We start from the raw sequence: 19321 nt of genomic DNA on the forward strand, positions 1-19321 counted from the left end.
AAGGTACCAATTTATTTGGAAAAATTAAAGAAAATGTGCAAAAACAAAGCTCACTTGATCGTAAAGCCTCTAAAGTTATGGCTTAAATGCAAATGACAAAGCATGGTAGTTAATTGAAGTAAAGCAAGCAACGCAATTGCAAAAATTAAAGCTGCCAAGGACCAAATTGAGGACATTATTCAATTGGTTGGGTCATAATGCATTGCTGCAAAAATCACAGGGACCCAATTGATTAGTTTTCTCAATTTTGTGGGTCATAGTAGCATAAGGTGAAACTTGAGGGGGTTAAGAGGCAATTTTAAAGAATTATTTCATGCATGCACGAAGCCTTTGTTTCTCATCTTCTGGTTTACCTTCAACCGCAGCCTGAAGCATTACCAACCCAAACATTACCAACCAATAACAACTTTTGAATCAAATGATCATAAGACAATCCCCCAAATCATCAACCAAGCCAAATAATACACTATCATTGCTAGATCAAATCAGGAAAATCCGGGTTGATGGCTGTTATTTTCTAAGTTGCTAATCACACGCATGCCTTGTAAAAGAAAAACAGCAACTAAAATCTGGCGTAATGCTGCCCAAACCAAAAACCCCTCAAACATGCTCTTAAGCAAACCCCAAGATTCACAGAAACGCAAGGAAAACTGCTACTGGAACATATGAACGAACAAAAGAAAGACCAGCCGCGAACATCGAAAACATTTCTGCATTTTTCAGATATCATTTTCTGCAGCTATTTTCTATTAAGCTTCAATCAACCAAGAATGAAATTGCTGCACTTTGCTTGCAAACTGACCCAGATTTTCTAGTTCAAATACACAACTTCAACTAGGATTAAGCAACTAACAACTTTAGATTAAGCAACCATGATCCAAGTGAACAAGCAACTCAGAAAAATATCATACTCAGTTCTAAAAAAAGCATGCGTGCGATTCAAACAAGGGATAAGAAAACGGTTATTGCAGCTACGGTAGCGATTACCTGGGATCGAGCCATACCCTCAGAATCTGAAACTTATTCGAGAAGGCGATGGTGTTGACACTGGCCTGGTGCCGCTGCGATTCCACGACTGGAAGCGTGGGGAGGTGGATGTCCAGGACGTCTACCTTGTCGTGGGCGATGAGCTGGGTGTCGACGGTCTCTCGGTCGATGTCCCAGATGGTGCAGGTGGTGTCGACGCTGGAGGCGCTGATGCGCTTGGGCTCGGCCTCGTTCCAGTCGAAGGAGGTTAGGAGGTCGGAGAACTCGCTGTTGCGGTTGTTGTTGAGGAAGCTCTTCATGTCGACACGGGCTCCATCGTCGGCGACCCTCCAAACCCAGTCACTGGAGGTGGCGAGGAGGTCGGGCTTCTGGTACTCCTTGTCAGGGATGAAGATAATCTTGGTAGGAAGATAGGGATGCTCGAAGCAGAGGTTGGGGTCGGAGCGGATCTCGCCGTTGGTGTCATCGAGCTGGACGATTTCCAGGCGGTTGGGATACTGCTTCATGAGACTGGCGATGGTTAGCCGGTATTCTTGGTCCCTGCGGACGCTCTAGTTCATGGCGTATATGTGCCACGGCGCCTCGTAGGTATAGATATCCGACCTTCGTTGCTGTTCATCAAACGCATCTTGGGGAATCGCTGCTAGCCCCCCAAAAACTCCCTGCTCTCTCCAGTTTTTAGCCGTTCTCTCCTCTCAGTTTTTCCTTTCTTTTTGCCGTCCCAGAAACTCTCCCTCGCTCCCCAGAAACCCTAGTAGCTTTCTAGTTCTTTTCCGTCCTTCACTCCAATAAGCCTCCGCAGCCTTTTTCTTTCTACCGCCGCCAACCAAAGCTCTCCTTTTCTCTCCGCTGTTTTCTTTTTCACCTCATCCGAGAACCTCCCCCCTGCGGCTGCTGGCTCTCTTTCTATTTATATGGAAACCTCACAACCCTAAACACTCCCAGCCCTCTTCTGTATTTACAGCCAAGGGCTGTCCGAAGCCCTTCCTTGCAAGCTTTGCCAAAACGCAGCTTGCATGCCGCATTTTCTTCTTTTTTTTTTTTTTTTTTTGCAACAACATTAAAACAACAGAAATAAATAACAAAAAACACTTTAATTAATATTGGATGAAAAATAAACTAGAAACAACGAAAAAATGCAATTTCCAAATCATCATCATTTTTCATTTTTCATTTTTCCTTTTTTTTCTTTAAATAATGAAACTAAATCCTAAACAACTAAAACATGTTTTTTTGAACACTTTTCTTTTTCCTTTGAGAAATTCTAGCTAAAATGGCTAAAATAACTAAAACTAAAAGTAAATAAAACTAAATGTGACGAATAAAAATAGAACAAATAAAAACGAATAGCAAATGAATAAATAATAAAACACCAAAAATTTGGTGTCTACAATAGTGAGTTGTGTGGTGAAGTTGGTTGGAAGCTTAAGGTGCTAAGTGGTCTCTCTTCTTTGGTTCTAAGGTAAGTGACTATGGAACCCCTCTCTTCTATCTAAGATGCTTAATAAATAATTTGTGGTTATTATAAGTGTGATTTTGTGGACTATTTCTTGATTTTAGTCAAGATTGATGAAGTTTTCTATTTATTTGGGATTTTTGCTGGTTGCATATGATTACTATGATGTGGCTACGTATGATGAGTGGAAATGTTATGTAATGAAGCTAGAAGGTGGAAAAAGTGGACAATTGCAACCAATTTTGGGTTTGGAAGAAAATCTGGAAAATTAGGGTTCTTGGTTCTTCATTCTGTCCGAAATTTTTGGTCCTAGATAGAGGCCGAATTGGCCTTGACTCAAAACATGAAAGTTGTAGGTATTGATGAGGTTGAAGTGCCTGCAAAATTTCAGGGCATTTGGAGTAGTATAGAGTGAGTTATGCCGTTTTTACTGTTGCTGTTTTTGGTGAACAGAATGTCCGAACTGCAATAGTAATCGTTTGTTTTCACTGGAATTGGTTTGGATTTTGTTGTTGGTGTCTTCTGATGAAATGTAGCTGGACGTTTTAGCTAACTTATGCCTTTGGAATTTCGGCATTTGGACTTGTATGGACTGAGATATACCGATTACAGTTTTATGTGATTTGCAAACCTGTTTTGGTAATTCTGGATTTGTATTTTGCATATTTGACCTAGTTGTGCTAGGATTTGGACTGAGTGGCCTTCTACATTGTTGTACTCCTATTTCTTAGCTTCGAAACGGTGGGTCTTACACCCCCATCCGATAACCGTAGTGAATTTGGTGCCATTACCGCATATTGAGGTCAAATACGGTTTGTGATTCTGGTACGTTTTTGGAAAGTTTATGGCTGGAACTTTGGCTTCACATTTGACTGAGTTACAAGCTGTTTGGACTTCCGACCAAAACACTAAACTTATAGCCCTATATCAGAGCTTTCTAACGCCCTTGGAATTTCATGAATCGGATTTATAAAACCTGAGATATAGCCGAGCAAACAAGGCTTGCCCGTGAAAATGACCAGAAATCTGTTTTGGTCCTGATGACCAATTTCCGTTCCGAATTTGGGTTGCCGACCTTCATGAAAGTTGTTCCATTTGGAATGAACTATCTAACTGCCAATTTTCAGCTCTTTTGACCATGTGTAGCATAGAAAACAGTTTGCACTCAAAACTGACCATTTGTGCATTTGCCAGATTTCGTAAGTGATTGTGTTTGGTTCATTTGGGACTAAAGCCTCCAGTTTCAGTTCTGGATGTCTTCATAACAGTTGTTGTTCATCCTTTAAGCTTCGATATGGCGTCTCATATGCCTTAATCCGATATTCGTAGCTCAACTTATGAGTAAACTAGAAACGAGTGTCAAATCTGCCGTTTCCGCTAACGGCCGTCTCCGTTTCCGTTCGTCATATTTATGTGCGCGCGTGCCGTTTTTGCCGTTTTGCTTGTTTTAGGCACGATAGTAGCCGTTTCCGATATTATGTGACACAATCTTCTATTTCAGACGGTGGTGAGCTGGGCGGAACTGGTGGGGCCCACTACTAGCTGTTCATTTTGATCCGACTTCGTACTTTTGCTATTTCAGTTTCTGAGTAAGTATTCAGGCCGGTTTGGTGTGTTTTCTTTGCTATGTGTTTGAGATATGTGAAAAGGGCACTTAGGCGAGGGTGTACTTTATCGCACTCGACCTAAACCCTAATTTGAATGTATAATTGTACTTGGCATCTGTATATGAACCTTTTGGAACCAAAACCCTTGAGCTTGTGGCTCGGGGCGACTTTCGAATAAAGTTTGTGAAGTTTGCAAAGTTTGTGATTTTGAATAATTTTGTGAAGTTTGTGAGTTTGGGGCGAACTCTTGACCTGGTTGGACTATTCGAGCCGGTTAGGGCTTGGTCGAAGGCAGTCCAACTTAGTCTGAGGTCACCAAGTTTGTGGGTTCATGTTATGAACCAATTTTGTGAATCCGGTTCACCGAGAAGGTGACCAAGTTTGTGGGTTCATGTTATGAACCAATTTTGTGAATCCGGTTCACCGAGAAGGTGACCAAGTTTGTGGGTTCATGTTATGAACCAATTTTGTGAATCCGGTTCACCGAGAAGGTGACCAAGTTTGTGACCCGAGCTTGTGACTCAAGCTCAAGTTTGTGATTTCGTTCGCTCGGGCAAGTTTGTGAGGTGACTGGCCAGTGAGGGTGATAAGGTGTCGGTGGGTGTACAAGTGAAGTTCTACGGACTATTTTTGCGGTCGACGGAGTGTCGGCAGGAGATCATACATGGCACATGAATTGGCTTTGGAGCCACCCGTATCCTTATTATGTGATGTTACTTTTCTGCTTTTGCTTTACTCTTATTGTGTAACTGTTATGTGAAATTTATGTTTTCGCCCCTGTTTACTTACTAAGCATATAGCTTACCCCTTTCCTTTTGTTTTCCTTAGCAGGGGCCGACGCGGGGACTTTTGGCTCGTATACTAGTATAGTTAGATTGGCTTGTAATAGTTGAATAGTTAGAATGTTTGTTTTTGTTTTGGTGGTTTGTATAAGGACCTTTCTTAGGGTCTATCTTCTGCTGGTTGTGATTGTAGTATATTAGAGTGGTTTGACTCGAGACTTTTGAAGATGCGAATATAACTTTTGGGATTGTATATATTGTATTTAGTGCTCTTTCGAACTTTAAGTTTTGAGTCCTGGCGCGAGCTAGGCAGGCGGCCCGCCGATACCCTTGGGTTCGCCCTTGGGAGAAGTGGGGTCGTCACATTTTACTTCCCATTCACTAACTTTATACCATTGATACTAATCACATATTATTTCTCACTCAAAAGTCACTTTTAATCTCCAAATTTAATCCTTACTCTGTACCGAAAATTCATCCGGCGAAAAATCGCGAAAACCCTAATTTTGCTCCAAACTTGAAACCGAAGCGTAAAACCTTATTTTCTAGGTTTATTTACACTTATCATGGAATAATTGGATAGTAGGGCTTTAATAAATGATAATCTTCAAATAAAAAGAAATTTTTAAGAAAACGTGAGGAATTTTCCAATTCCAGTAATTAAAATTAGGGTTTCAATTAAAATATGAGACATTTAGGAAAACCGGTTAGTCACAAGTGAACTAGGGTTTTTGGCTACAATATTAGGGTTTCTAGTCTTTTAAACCAAAATAAGGTTTTAAATCAACCCAAAGAAATACACTTTAATATTTTCTTCACAAACAACCTCCTAATATTCGGGATGTTACAATCTCCCCTCCTTAAAAGAATTTCGTCCTCGAAATTCATACATGCACTTCGAATAACATAGGGTATTTTCCTTATATATTCGTTTCCGACTCTCAGGTCTCACTATAGCCAAAACTGAGTTAAATAGTAGGAATCACGAATCGTACCTTCTACGTTCCCTTCCTCCTTTGACGGTCCAGGGTTGGTCTTGGTCGAGTTATGGGCCCTTTTCTTTTCTCGTAATAGAACTGAACAATCAGCAATCCAATGCTTGGTACTCCCACATCGCAGGCATTCTCCCCCTCTTTTCCAACAATTCTCCTTAGTATGATTGGTTTTTCCACAATAGCCACAAGATAAGTGGAGGATTAAAGTTTGATCTCCTTGTGAGACAGCTTTTAGTTGCCCTCCTCCAGCTGAGGCTCCTCTCGGAGTACCTTCTTTTGATGTCTCCAAAATTTTCACACCACTAGCTTCTCGGCCTACTTTAAAGGGCGGCCTATCTTGTTCGCCTTGCTCTTGACTTTGATTTTCACTAGGTACATCCCTTTTTCTTGAATGGAAGCCCTTCACTTGTGCCCTTGAAATTGCTATCCTTTGGGCTTTTTCTGGTTTCTTCGTAAAAGTTTTACCTTGTGCCATTGCTATAACCTCTTCAGGCATCCCTTCGTATTGTCTTTTTAGTTCTATGTTCTCGTGCAATAACTTAATTTTCTCCGAATATTCGTGTTTCCATTGCCTTTCCCAATGCTCGGCTAGTCTCTTTTGGACCTCTATTTCATTTCGAAGAATTTCGATTTCCTTATATATATCATCCAATTGTGCCATCTCACAGATTCACTGGAACTCAAGTGATAGCCTGTCAGGCAGATCAACAGATCAGGGTAAGTAACTAAACACAAGTAATAATCTAACCATATACCGGTTGGTTGAAAAATCGAATGAGACGGACGGGAGGGTAGAACATAATCGGGGCAATATCTTAAAATGACATCAAGGAAGCATAACCAAGGGAAGAAGAAAGAAATCGGTCTTTGGCGAGACTCCTAATCATCCTCTATAGGAACCCTAGCCAAACTATTACTCGATTCGTCCATGAAAACACTCCTGGGTGTTCAGGTACAAGAATCCACAATAAGGTAATTCACAACTCGAGCCGGCCGGTCCCAAGAGTAAATTACCCATATTAGAGATTCCTACCCAGCATACATATCTAAGGTCCCCAACAATAGACAATTGTTCCACACTTAACAAGTCAATCCCCACAGTCCAAGAACCTTCTCCCGGCACGAGCTCGATAGGAGCTCTGATACCATCTGTGACGACCCCACCTCCCCCTAAGGCGTACCAAAGGGTTCGGCGGACCGCCTGCCCAGCTCTCGCCAGGACTCACTCACTATCTCAATCGAGTCACGTACACACATTCATGAACCATAAATAACATTCCCAATTCAAGCTTATAATTTACATTAATAGAAATCGAAGTACGAAGTCTCAATAGACCAAACTAGATCAAAACGAATACAATCCAAATACAACATGTTCCATCCGAGGAATAGCGTGAGTACAAGTCAAAATCAAACAGCTAGTCTATGCTAGACTTTACATATCTCACACCTCGCTCGTACCCCTGAAAGGAAAACAAATGGAGTGGAATGAGCTAAAAGCCCAGTGAGGTTCCAAATAGCAAATTGACCATTATTTATAAGTACGAGTTTTCGATATAGCAAAGTAACGAGCATAAAGTGTTCATAAATGTGAACAGTAACACGTCAAGTAGAAATCTTAAAATGAGCGAATGTAGAAAATTTTTCAAAAGAAACAATAATCCAATAAACAATAACTACTCCAAAGTATAAGGATACGGATGACTCTCAGGAGCCAAATTCCCATTACATTACTAGAAGCTTGATCCCGTAGTAGTTGACACTCCGTCAACTTTCAAGTAAGTAACCAATCCAGTAGAACACCACTTAAACGACTCTCCGTCCACCGTTCAACCCCCAGCTGGGCCCAAAATCCTCAAGAACACGGGTGGTAATACTCGAGTATACCGATTAGTCGAGGAGATATCACTCCACTCGACAATACAAGAGACCCAGGGTTCGTTACCCAATCGACCAAGCCCTTGCCGGCTCGACTAGAGTAACTCGCCACAGGGTTTCTGGAATTCCAGGAAGTGCGCGCATCATAAACAAGTATATCAAGTCAATTGCAACAATAAACAAGTATATCACGTAAGGGCAAGTGCGATAAAGTACACTCTTGCCCTTACAATTCACGTATATAACATGTAATCAGATTGGTCACGTATCAAGTTCAAGTATCAAGTTCAATTCGGTATTTGAAAGCACTCACCCAAAAGATATAGTGCTACTGGTCACTTTCAGGTTATACTCCGAGTTCGGAGTCCAAATCTGCGATAAAACTCAATTTGAGAACTTTGAAACATGACTAGAGTTCGAAACTTAGACGTTTCGTTCAATAAGAATCAAGGAATTGAAATTCACTTGGAGAATACTCGTGAGATACTCGCTCACTTTTTAAATGATAAAACTTTGTAACATTTATACTTGAAATGGTCATGCGAGTCGAAAGTACAAGGGAAAACGTACTTTGAGCAATCATTATTTCATTTCTCAAGGGTACAAGTTCGGCCAAGTCCTTACTTATATACCTCGAACAAGAAGACTCAAGTACCCTAGATGGTTCAAGTACTATTCATATCAACTCGACCCAAGTCGCAAGTGTATTTATATAGTCCTCGAGCGTAAATTTGGGCAGCATGCCCTTTGTGTTTACCTAATTTTCCAGCCATTTAGGCTTCATTATTTTTCTTCAACAACAGCCCAACAACATACATATCAGCAATTTATGTCAAGAGCCGTTCCATAGGCTCACAATATCATAACAACAAGAACCGCATCAAGTACAAGTGCAGAAATTCAATGTGGCACAAGACAGATTTGACGTATACAAGCGGAAATAACTTGTCCGAGGCTACGCTTATCGGATTAAGGCGAAACCTATGCCGTTTCGAAGCTAAGACACAAAGCTACAACATTCATGAAGGTCACTTAGTCCATTTCCTAATGTAACTTAGTCAAAATCGCAGACTACTAAACCAGAAACCAATTCATCGGCTGTTTAAACGCATTATGCTGTAGCGGACCTAACTCAGTGTACACAAGTCCGAATCAGGTTTTCTTTGAGGCATTTTAAAGCTACTTCAGAACACTACAACTTTTATGTTTTGGCCCAGAGCTAAATCAGAATGGATCCTGATCAAAAATCGTGATAAACTGGACTGAACTGAAGAAACGGACTGCTGGGAAATTCTTAAAACAGTAGGGGTATTTTGGACTTTTCACGTTCTACGTTGCTCCGATTTAGCTGAAATTTTATAGGAACCTATAAAACATCATTTCCTACAACTTTCCTTCTTTGATCCAAGGCCAAATCGGCCTCTAACACATAGATACAAATTCGGACAGAAGTGATCAAGAATTTTCCAGAAATCTGGAATTTGTAGTTTCTAGTGAAATTTTCCCTAATTTCTCACTCCAATCACTCCCAAAACACCTTATAAAACCTCAATGGTAACATAAAAGTATCACACATCAAGTTGGGCAGAAATTCCACAGCCCTAGTTCATCAATTAAATTGGGGAAAAACTTCTACACATGCTAGCATCCATGAATCCACCACCAATCAAGCTACTAAGCTTACTTTAACCATGATTGAAAGAGAAAGTTAGAGAGATATCATCCTCTTACCTTGATTTGAGTTCTCCAAGGGTAGCCCAAGCCTTCTCTTTCCAAAATTTCACCACCAAACACTAGCTAATCACTCAAGGAGAAGATTAATCGGTTTGGTTTGGTTTGATTCTTGCTTTATAGATGAATCCAAGAAGAAATGAAGAGGTTTCTCTCTTATTCTTCCTCTCTCCCTCTCTCGGCTCTTAGCAGCAGAAATGAAGGAAAAATGGGGCTTAACTTGTCTTATAAGAGAGTAAGAGAATTAGGACTAATGGTGTCCACAAATCTTGGCCAACACTTGGACTAATCTTGACCACAAAATTTTCTTTCTCTTGCCTTGCCTTTGAGCCACACATTCGGTCAAGCTATCATCATGAGGGGGAAGATATTTTGCTCAATTAGTAATGAGCTTATACAGTAAGAAAGTGGTGGTCAAGTGGTGCGTTCAAACGGTAGTGCGCGGGACCCGCCGGTTGGCGCTGTTTTTCTTAAAACTCACGTACTAGGGTTTTTACTTCCCATTCACAAACTTTATACCATTGATACTAATCACATATTATTTCTCACTCAAAAGTCACTTTTAATCTCCAAATTTAATCCTTACTCTGTACCGAAAATTCATCCGGCGAAAAATCGCGAAAACCCTAATTTTGCTCCAAACTTGAAACCGAAGCGTAAAACCTTATTTTCTAGGTTTATTTACACTTATCATGGAATAATTGGATAGTAGGGCTTTAATAAATGATAATCTTCAAATAAAAAGAAATTTTTAAGAAAACGTGAGGAATTTTCCAATTCCAGTAATTAAAATTAGGGTTTCAATTAAAATATGAGACATTTAGGAAAACCGGTTAGTCACAAGTGAACTAGGGTTTTTGGCTACAATATTAGGGTTTCTAGTCTTTTAAACCAAAATAAGGTTTTAAATCAACCCAAAGAAATACACTTTAATATTTTCTTCACAAACAACCTCCTAATATTCGGGATGTTACATCGAGCCAGAAGCGGACTCGGTCGGGCGATATGGTGACCCTGGGTGAATTTGGTATACTCGAGTATTACCTTGTAGTCCGGCTACGTCCGGATGGGTGGAGTCCGGCTACGTCCGGATGGGTGGAGTCCGGTCAACGTCCGGAAAGGGGATGAATGAACAAAAGGATGAACAAGGGTTTATTTATAAAAATGAAATTTTCAAATGATTGGAGGAATAAGGGAAAATGACAAGAGAACGAACGTATCCTTTAATGAATGTTACTATCGCTTTCCATTGTACATGTTTCTTGCATTATTGATACTCCATATTTAATGTTTTGTAAATTGTAAGTGCCCGGTGCAACCCAATGAGTACAAACAAATTCACAATGATGCACAAAGATATATCAAATTTAAGCACAATAAAGAAAACTTAATTAAAGAGAAAGGATAAGAAATGCAAACCAAATATCAAACCAATAGCCTCTTCAATTGATGGCGATGCTAACCAAGATGTACAAGTGAAGGCTCACTCCTTCCTCATCCCAAACACACTTTGGTTGAGCCAAGGAGTTTTACAACAATTCTAGTTAAACCTCAACAACCTACACTTGAAAGATCACTCACCCAATTAAGAACTATTTTATACAAATGAGGCAACCTTCACCAAGGTTTTACCACTTCAAGTGATAGGTTCACCTTCACCAAGGTTTTACTTCTCCTAGAGAGAAACCTTCACTTGAGCAACCTCACAACCCAACTTCCCCAACCCCTTATACAACCAACAAAGAATCTTTCTACTCAAAAATCTCACTTGTAAGCTTGTATTTTGTGTTGGCAAAAGTCTTGTGTCTTCTTGTGCTTTGGGGTGTTTATAGAAGGTGAGAAATGGCTCCAAAAGACTCTCTAACGGTCAAATATTAAATGCTGTCAAAACTAGCCGTTGGCCTGTCGGACGTCCGAACCACCTGTCGGACGTCCGAACCCTGCGTCCAAACCACCTGTCGGACGTCCGAACCCTGCGTCCGAACGTCGTCAGAGAGTCATCAAATCTTTGCGAAATTTCTCGGACGTCCGATGCGATCGATGTGCGTCCGATGCGTGCGTCCGATCCTTCCGGACGTCCGATAGCTTCCTTTCGGACGTCCCACATGAGTGCCCTGTTTTTGCTTCTTCTTTTGTGCCACAAGAATCTGTTCTAACAAATTGCTCACATAAAAACATTAGCCCAAATCTGCATTTTGGTTTGTTAATCATCAAAACCAAGGATTGATCGACCAAGGTCAACAATCTCCCCCTTTTTGATGATGACAAACAAAATGAAGATTTCTTTTATCAAATAAGTTCAATTAAAGCTCCCCCTTAGAAAGTGCCAACATACAAAGAAACTTCAATAAGTCCTACTCCCCCTTTTGGCATCAATCAAAAAAAGCCAACTCCCCCTTTATTTTTCAAGTCAAGACCATAATAGGGTCCTTGGGAGTTATTACAACATGATCTAGCAATCCACATGAATTTCATACCTTTTCTCATATTTTTCTTTACATAGCAATCATTTTGCATATGTCCAAATTGGCAACAAAAGTGACACATGATAGAAGAATTTTGCACATAGGTGGATTTAATGCAACTAATTTTCTTACTTCTTATCATAGCAAACTTATTTGTACCTTGAAAAGATTTGCTTTCTTTTGTTTGAGAAAACGTTTGTTTTTCATTTTGGAGAAACTCGTTCAAGTCATTAATTCTTTTCTTTAACACATTTTGTTCCTCCAACATTTTTTCATAAAACTTTGTTTTCTCTTCCAACTTCCTTTTCAAATTATTTTTGCAATCAAAAACACCTTTTTGTTTTTTTAAATCATCATTTTCCATTCTCAAACATTTGTTTTCTTGAAAAAGTTTGGAGTTTTCTTCCAACAATTCATTTATTTTTGTTTTCAAATCTTTATTTTTAGCATAAGATTTTCTCAAACTTTTATGCATTTTAATCATAAGAATTTTCACATCATCATCTTCATTATCTTCATCACAAGAAGAGTGATAAGAACTTACCTCATCTTCTCCAACGGCCATTAGTGCCATTTGGGCCAACTCTTCTTTTTCTCTTTTTGAATTGCATTCATCCCATGTAATTTTGCAATCTCCTCTTGAACATCTCTTGTTGAAGATTTTCTTGAAACTTTTGATGTGAGGAGTTATATCATTGTCCACTTCCATGATTTCATTACCCATGAAGGATGGGTTATCCCCCACTTGAGATGCTTTAAAAGCTATGCCTCTCTTATACATTCTTGCATTTTCTTCCTCTTGCACTTTGAATTTCAGCTTTAATTCATAAGAGGTTAGGGTATCCACAAGAGATTCAATGGACATAGAATTTAAATCCCTTGCCTCTTCTATAGCATTTATTTTGTTTTCCCATTCTTTTGGCAAGGCATTCAAAATCTTTCTATTTTTCTCACCCAAAGAATATTCTTTTCCAAGCAATTTAAGATCTTCAATAATGTCACAAAATCTACTACACATCTCATCAACATTTTCAAGAGGATGCATTTTGAAAAATTCATATTGAGAAACAAGCAAAGATTTCTTTTGTTCTTTAATATCTTTGTTACCTTCATGAAATACACATAATTTATCCCAAATATCTTTAGCTGATTTACAACCTTTAATCCTACTAGATTCATTTACATCTAATGCATTGTACAATATACACATGGCCTTGGCATTCAAAGAAATGTATCTCTTGTCTTTTTCATTCAATTCTTATCTAGTCTTTAATCTACTCAAATTGGTGGTAGAGTCAACTATTCTAGCTTCATAAGTGTAACGACCCCACCTCCCCCTAAGGCGTACCAGAGGGTTTAGCGGGCCGCCTGCCCAGCTCTCGCCGGGACTCACTCACTTACTACATTCCTCAAGTAAATTACAAGGTACAAATCAAATAATACATCCAATTCTCCCAAAATTACATATCATAAGCGAAGCGGAAACTAGTTCTAAGCGTAAAATGTAGGTTTACATCTGATTCAATTTCAAATATTTATACAAGCCCAAAAGTACATAAACCAAAACCAAAACTAAACTATACAAGATGTACGCCATCCAGCCACACAAAGATCCAAAAACAAGTTCTTCCTTTACTTCGATCCCTGTGGGGAGAAAAAGATAATAGGGGGTGAGCTAGAAGCTCAGCGAGTGACCAGTAAAATCAACAGCCAAGTATATTTCACAATAAAGCATTGATATGATGTCATGATGCAGTAATCAAATGTTCATTTATTGCTCATGTGAGCCAGTGAAGTTCTTGTACTTAAATACCCAATGCTCGTTTAGATCAAGTAACCATGAAACAGAAGTAAGGAGCCATCGTGCTCCAAAAAATGTGTAAACAATAGTGGAGACATTGGTTCTAAGCACAAGACTCTCCAGGAACTCATTGGAGCCAAATTATGTCATGGCACACACACAAACACAATGATATGCAATTGTGCAATCAATGCAAGAATCATTTCAAAAGTAATCTTTGAGAAGTAGTGGAGGGATCACTCACTCAAACTATAGTGCTTCAAGTAGTCACGTTCAATTATACTCCAGGTTTGGAGTCCAGATCTGCGATAGAAATCCAATTTGAGAACTTTGAAACACGAGTAAGATTTGAAACTTAAACGTTCCGTTCATAAGAATCAACCAATTGAAATTTATTTGAAAGGCATTCGTGAAACACTTGCTCGCTTTTCAAATCGTAAGGTTTTTGTAGCATATATACTTGGAAACAATACTTGAGTTGAAAGTACAAGGAAATACAAGTTTACATTGGCCATTATATCTTTTCCTCAAGAGTACAAGTTCGTTTAGGTTTTTAATGTATACCATCGATAACAAAGTAGCAAAAGTTCTCGCTAGTTCAAGTGGTAATCACTTAACCTTCACTCAAGTTGCAAATATAGTTTTCTAGTTCTCGAGTAAAAATTCGGGCAGCATGCCCTTTGTGTTTACCTAATTTTCCAGCCATTTAGGCTTCATTGTTTTTCTCAAACACAACCCAACATCATACATATCAGCAATTTATGTCAAGAGCCGTTCCATAGGCTCACAATATCATAATAACAAGAATTACAATGATAACAAATGCAGAAATTCAACTTAGCACAAGACAGATTTGACGTACGAATGCGGAAATAACTTATCCGAGGCTACGATTATCGGATTAAGACGTAACCTATGCCGTTTCGAAGCTAAGACTTAGGGCTACAATGTTCATGAAGGTCACTTAATCCAGTTTCTAATGTAACTTGGTCAAATTCTCGAATTACTAAACCAGAAACCAATTCGTCGGCTGCTTAAACGCAGAACACTGTAATGGTCATAACTCAGTGTACAAAAATCCAATTCAGGTGTTCTTAGAGGCATTTTAAAGCTACTTCAGAACACTACAACTTTCATGTTTTGGCCCAGAGCTAAATCAGAATGGATCCTGGTCAAAAATCGTGATAAACTGGACCTAACTGCTGAAACGGACTGCTGGGAAATACTTAAAACAGTAGGGGTATTTTGGACTTTTCACGTTCTGCGTTGCTCCGATTGAGCTGAAATTTTGTAGACACCTATAAAATACCATTCTCTACAACTTTCCTTCTTTGACCCAAGGCCAATTCGGCCTCTAACACACAGATACAAATTCGGACAGAATGTAAGCTAGAATTTCCAGAAATCTGAAATTTGTAGTTTCTAGTGCAACTTTCCCCAAATTCTCACTTCTCACACTACCAAAACATCTTATACAACATTAATTGTAACATACAAGCATCATACAACAAGTTGGGCAGAATTTCCCAAACCCTAGTTCATCATATAAAGAGGGAAAAAAACTTCCAATCATGCTAGCATCCATGATTCCACTACTACTCAAGTTACTAGACTTAATTTCACCAAGATTGAAAGAAAAATTTAGAGAGATATCATTCTCCTTACCTTGATTTGAGTTCTCCAAGTGTAGTCCAAGCTTTCTCTCTCCAAAATTTCACCACCAATCACTAGCTAATCACCCAAGGAGAAGTTTAATCGGTTTAGTTCTTTGGATTTCTCACTTTGTAGCTTGAATCAAGAAGAAATGAAGAAATTTCTCCCTTGTTCTTCTTCTCTCTCTCTCTCGGCTCCCTTGGCAGAAAATGAAGAGAAATGGAGCTAAGTTTGTCTTATGATAAAGCCAAAAGGATTAGAACTAATGGTGTCCACAAGTTGCCCAACACTTGGCCCAATCTTGGCCACTAATTTTTCTCTTTCTTTCCCTTGCTTTCTAGCCACTAATTTCGGTCCCCTTAGCTGTAATATAAGAAGATATTTTGCTCAATTGTCAATGAGCTTGTAGGGTAAGAAAAATGGTGGTCAAGCAGTGCGTTCAATCGGTAATGCACGGGACCCGCCGGATCGCGCCGTTTTTCTTAAAACTCACGTACTAGGTTTTTCACTTCCCATTCACAAACCTTATATCATTGCCACTAGTCACATCTTATTTCTCACTTAAAAGTCACTTTTAATCCCCAAATTAATTCTTACTCTGTACCGAAAATTCATCCGGCTAAAAATCGCGAAAACCCTAATTTCGCTCCAAACTTGAAACCGAAGCGTAAAACCCTATTTTCTAGGTTTATCTACACTTAATGTGAAATATTTGGGTAGTGGCCTTTGATAAATACTAATTTTCAAATAAAAGGGTATTTTAGTACTTATTGGGCCTTATCGGAAAGCCTTAAAGAGCTGGCTCTTTAAGCTCTTTATGCGGACCGAATTTCTTCCAGATTTATGTGGGCCGGATTCCCCACAAAACACTATTCACCAGAAATTTTTCCCTTTCTTCTGCCTCGGGGCGTTACAATAAGGACCATCTTCTACCACATACCATAATTCAATATAAACGGATTGTAAGAAAATCATCATTCTTTGTTTCCACATGCTAAAATGAGAACCATTAAACATAGGTGGTCTATCAATAGATTGCCCTTCTAAAAAAGAAACTTTTATGGTTGCCATGATCTTTACTCTAAGCGGTTAAGCTTGATCAAAAGAGACTAAGCTCTGATACCAATTGTAAGGCCTGGTGCAACCCAATGAGTACAAACAATTTCACAATGATGCACAAAGATATATCAAATTTAAGCACAATAAAGAAAACTTAATTAAAGAGAAAAGATAAGAAATGCAAACCAAATATCAATCCAATAGCTTCTTCAATAGATGGCGATGCTAACCAAGATGTACAAGTGAAGGCTCACTCCTTCCTCACCCCAAACACACTTTGGTTGAGCCAAGGAGTTTTACAACTATTCTAGTTAACCCTCAACAACCTACACTTGAAAGATCACTCACCCAATTAAGAACTATTTTAAACAAATGAGGCAACCTTCACCAAGGTTTTACCACTTCAAGTGATAGGTTCACCTTCACCAAGGTTTTACTCCACCTAGAGAGTAACCTTCACTTGAGCAACCTCACAACCCAACTTTTCCAACCCCTTATACAACCAACAAAGAATCTTTCTACTCAAAAATCTCACTTGTAAGCTTGTATTTTGTGTTGGCAAAAGTCTCGTGTCTTCTTGTGCTTTGGTGTGTTTATAGAAGGTGAGAAATGGCTCCAAAAGGCTCTCCAACGGTCAAATATTAAATGCTGTCAAAACTAGCCGTTGGCCTGTCGGACGTCCGAACCCTGCGTCCAAACCACCTGTCGGACGTCCGAACCCTGCGTCCGAACGTCGTCAGAGAGTCATCAAATCTTTGCGAAATTTCTCGGACGTCCGATGCGATCGATGTGCGTCCGAGGCGTGCGTCCGATCCTTCCGGACGTCCGATGCTTCCTCACGAGCGTCCGACAGAGTTTCCTTCTTGATGTTCTTCATCCTTTCGGACGTCCCACATGAGTGCCCTGTTTTTGCTTCTTCTTTTGTGCCACAAGAATCTGTTCTAACAAATTGCTCACATAAAAACATTAGCCCAAATCTACATTTTGTAATCATCAAAACCAAGGTCAACATTTTGCATATGTCCAAATTTGCAACAAAAGTGACACATGATAGAAGTATTTTGCACATTGGTGGATTTAATGCAACTAATTTTCTTGCTTCTTATCATAGCAAACTTATTTGTGCCTTGAAAAGATTTGCTTTCTTTCGTTTGAGAAAACTTTTGTTTTTCATTTTGGAGAAACTCGTTCAAGTCATTAATTCTTTTCTTTAACAAATTTTGTTCCTCCAACATTTTTTCATAAAACTTTGTTTTCTCTTCCAACTTCCTTTTCAAATTATTTTTGCAATCAAAAACACTTTTTTGATTTTTTAAATCATCATTTTCCATTCTCAAACATTTGTTTTCTTGAAAAAGTTTGGAATTTTCTTCCAACAAATCATTTATTTTTGTTTTCAAATCTTTATTTTTAGCATAAGATTTTCTCAAACTTTTATGCATTTTAATCATAAGAATTTTCACATCATCATCTTCATTTTCTTCATCACAAGAAGAGTGATAAGAATTTACCTCATCTTCTCCAAAGGCCATTAGTGCCATTTGTGCCAACTCCTCTTTTTCTCTTTTTGAATTGCATTCATCCCATGTAATTTTGCAATCTCCTCTTGAACTTCTCTTGTTGAAGATCTTCTTGAAACTTTTGATGTGAGGAGTTATATCATTGTCCACTTCCATGTTTTCATTACCCATGAAGGATGGGTTATCCCCCACTTGAGATGCTTTTAAAGCTATGCCTCTCTTATACATTCTTGCATTTTCTTCCTCTTGCACTTTGAATTTCAGCTTTAATTCATAAGAGGTTAGGGAATTCACAAGAGATTCAATGGACATAGAATTTAAATCCTTTGCCTCTTCTATAGCATTTATTTTGTTTTCCCATTCTTTTGGCAAGGCATTCAAAATCTTTCTATTTTTCTCACCCAAAGAATATTCTTTTCCAAGCAATTTAAGATCTTGAATAATGTCACAAAATCTACTACACATCTTATCAACATTTTCAAGAGGATGCATTTTGAAAAATTCATATTGAGAAACAAGCAAAGATTTCTTTTGTTCTTTAATATCTTGGTTACCTTCATGAAATACACACAATTTATCCCAAATATCTTTAGCTGATTTACAACCTTTAATCCTACTAGATTCATTTACATCTAATGCATTGTACAATATACACATGGCCTTGGCATTCAAAGAAAAGATATCTCTTGTCTTTTTCATTCAATTCTTGTCTAGTCTTTAATCTACTCAAATTAGTGGTAGAGTCAATTATTCTGGCTTCATAAGGACCATCTTCTACCACATACCATAATTCAATATAAACGGATTGTAAGAAAATCATCATTCTTTGTTTCCACATGCTAAAATGAGAACCATTAAACATAGGTGGTCTATCAATAGATTGCCCTTCTAAAAAAGAAACTTTTATGGTTGCCATGATCTTTACTCTAAGCGGTTAAGCTTGATCAAAAGAGACCAAGCTCTGATACCAATTGTAAGGCCTGGTGCAACCCAATGAGTACAAACAATTTCACAATGATGCACAAAGATATATCAAATTTAAGCACAATAAAGAAAACTTAATTAAAGAGAAAAGATAAGAAATGCAAACCAAATATCAATCCAATAGCCTCTTCAATAGATGGCGATGCTAACCAAGATGTACAAGTGAAGGCTCACTCCTTCCTCACCCCAAACACACTTTGGTTGAGCCAAGGAGTTTTACAACTATTCTAGTTAACCCTCAACAACCTACACTTGAAAGATCACTCACCCAATTAAGAACTATTTTAAACAAATGAGGCAACCTTCACCAAGGTTTTACCACTTCAAGTGATAGGTTCACCTTCACCAAGGTTTTACTCCACCTAGAGAGTAACCTTCACTTGAGCAACCTCACAACCCAACT

The 19321-nt window shown here is 38.7% G+C and overlaps 1 pseudogene; it reads right to left on the bottom strand.

Annotated features, from left to right (window-relative positions):
• Window positions 1-306: 306 nt before the first annotated feature.
• On the bottom strand, window positions 307-6323 carry LOC113769257 (annotated as a pseudogene).
• Between the last annotated feature and the right edge of the window lie 12998 nt (window positions 6324-19321).

Source organism: Coffea eugenioides, chromosome 4 (assembly GCF_003713205.1).
Source record: "Coffea eugenioides isolate CCC68of chromosome 4, Ceug_1.0, whole genome shotgun sequence".
Lineage (NCBI taxonomy): Eukaryota > Viridiplantae > Streptophyta > Magnoliopsida > Gentianales > Rubiaceae > Coffea > Coffea eugenioides.